This window comes from Alligator sinensis, unplaced genomic scaffold, assembly GCF_000455745.1.
Source record: "Alligator sinensis unplaced genomic scaffold, ASM45574v1 scaffold467_2, whole genome shotgun sequence".
Classification (NCBI taxonomy): Eukaryota; Metazoa; Chordata; order Crocodylia; family Alligatoridae; genus Alligator; species Alligator sinensis.
In genome coordinates, this window is record NW_005842129.1 from 480,963 (window position 1) to 483,166 (window position 2,204).

Below are 2,204 nucleotides of genomic sequence, written 5' to 3' on the forward strand. Positions count from 1 at the left end.
CCTGCTGGGCTCCCACTAATGTGATCCTTAATGATTTTTTTCCAGAGTTTTCCCAAGGATAGAGGTGAGACTAACTGGCCTATCGTTTCCTGGTTCCTCCCTCCTCCCCTTCTTGAAAACAGGGACCGCATTGGCCTTTTTCTCAGTCATCTGGGACCTGACCAGAGCACCATGAGTGCTTGAACAGCCATGCCAGCTGCAGAAAATCAGGTAGGCAGCTACACTGTAGGCAGCATCCTTCAGCAGTTACCTGGGGATTCCCTCAGCAGATCTTAAAGCATTTGACATAGGAGGTCACTCTCCCTGTTTTACAGGTGGGGAAAGTGGACCACAGGGAAGGGAAGTGACTTGACACAAATTTATTTGTGAGGGGCTAGCTGGTAGTGATTTGACCCAGAGGTTTTGTAAGGGTAAAAGATGATTGAAGGGCTTGGGATTCCCTTTCCTCACCAATCCAGCCCCAGAGACTCCCCCTCCATGTCCCCTGATTGGCCCCTTGGGTCACCTGGAGGGGGATAAAAGGGGCAGTGCAGCTGACTCAGAGACCAGCGAGGGACCACGAGGAAGGAGTTTCAAATTGCTGGCAAGAGCTGGGCCAGCGGGACGGGAGCAGTTGCCCCAGAAAAACCTGAAGGAGTGGGACCTGCAGGCAGCAGCTGGACCCTCAGCAGTGCGGTGTGTGGCTGGCAGGAGAGGCTCCTCGCTGGGATCCAGGATCCCTTATGAGAAGCTGCAGCCAGCAGGAGTGGCTCCCTAGCTCCAGCAAGAAGCTGAGCAGGGACCCGAGAGGTTCCCAGCTTTGCTTCCAGCTGCTCCAGCAAGAGGTTGGGAAGGTTGTGAGTCAGGGGCTCCCAGAAGGTCAAAACCCCTAGCCGCTAGGTACAGTACCAGCACTGGTGGCTGTGTGGTAGACTTTCTGCCTACCACATGGGAGATCTGAGCTCAAGTCCCAACTGGGTCAAGTAGGGGTGAGTGAAGTGATGGGGAGAAATTCTTGTTGCAGTGGAAGGGGGTCATTGTGTTCTTCCCTCTTTCTCCCCCCTCCAGATACCTATGCCCTATATCTTTTGTTATTTGACGTTTTGTATTTTGTGCATTTTTATATTTTGCCAACCAGTATTGTTTGTTGTGATGTTTGTGTTTTATACTTGTCAAATGGAATGAATATGTCTACGAATGTAAATGCCTAACCTTTATTGAATTCCGCCCCCTTGGGGCATTATAGTGTCCCCTATGCCCCCTGGTTTATACACGTTATGTTCCCACTACTGTTTTTCTCATTAAAAGGTTTATGGTTAAGTCCCCATTGGTGGTCTGGCTCTGCTCTATAGGGGAGGGAGGGTCCCTACACCTCCCACAGCGCTTGTGCACCTGCTCTGATCCCTTCAATTGGAGAGGGGGTACGTCTTGGAGTACCGCCTGGGTTACATTTTAACTGAGCAGAGCCAAGAGCAGAACTGAAGATGTCTCTACAGTATCCCAGTTCAGGGATCCAACAGAAGCCTGCACTGCCTCGCTTGGTAATAATCCTGTTTTACATTGCTCAGCCCTGAGGATGTGTGAGAGAGAGGTAGCTTGTTCTGAGGGAGAAACTCTTCACAGCTCTTCAAAAAGCCTGAAGAGCTAACAACCTAAGTGTTGCTTGGGGTAGCTGGAAGGATCTGAATAGACTAATGCTGTCTCCACCCTCCCATGGTAGTGCCGACTCAATGGGGCTTGTACAGATCCATATCAATCAATGCACTAGCCTCTCCCAAGGGTGCGCACGTTTGTCTCTTCAGGTAGGTGTGTGTATGCAGGTATATATATGTATTTGTGTGTTCATACTATGTACATCTATCCATGTATGCAAATATATACACACTGTATATGTGCACATATGGGTATGCAGGTATATGCATGCATGTATACATAGAAGTATAGGACCTGTATATGGGTACAAGTGTACACACATGTACTAGTAAATATATGTGCATGCATGTATCCAGATGAGGGTTTATGGGCTTTATGTCAACCTTTTTATTACCCTCTCAAAATGTGTATTTTATATATCTATTGGCTTCACCGCCTGCCCACGAGGAAGATGTGGCAATGCTTCCAGGCCCCGAGGGGTGGGGCTGAGGCCGAGCACCCGCTGGTGGCTGATGTCCCGCCTGAGGGGCACGTCGGGTACCTGCGGGGGGGGCCTCCCGCGTGGCCGGGGG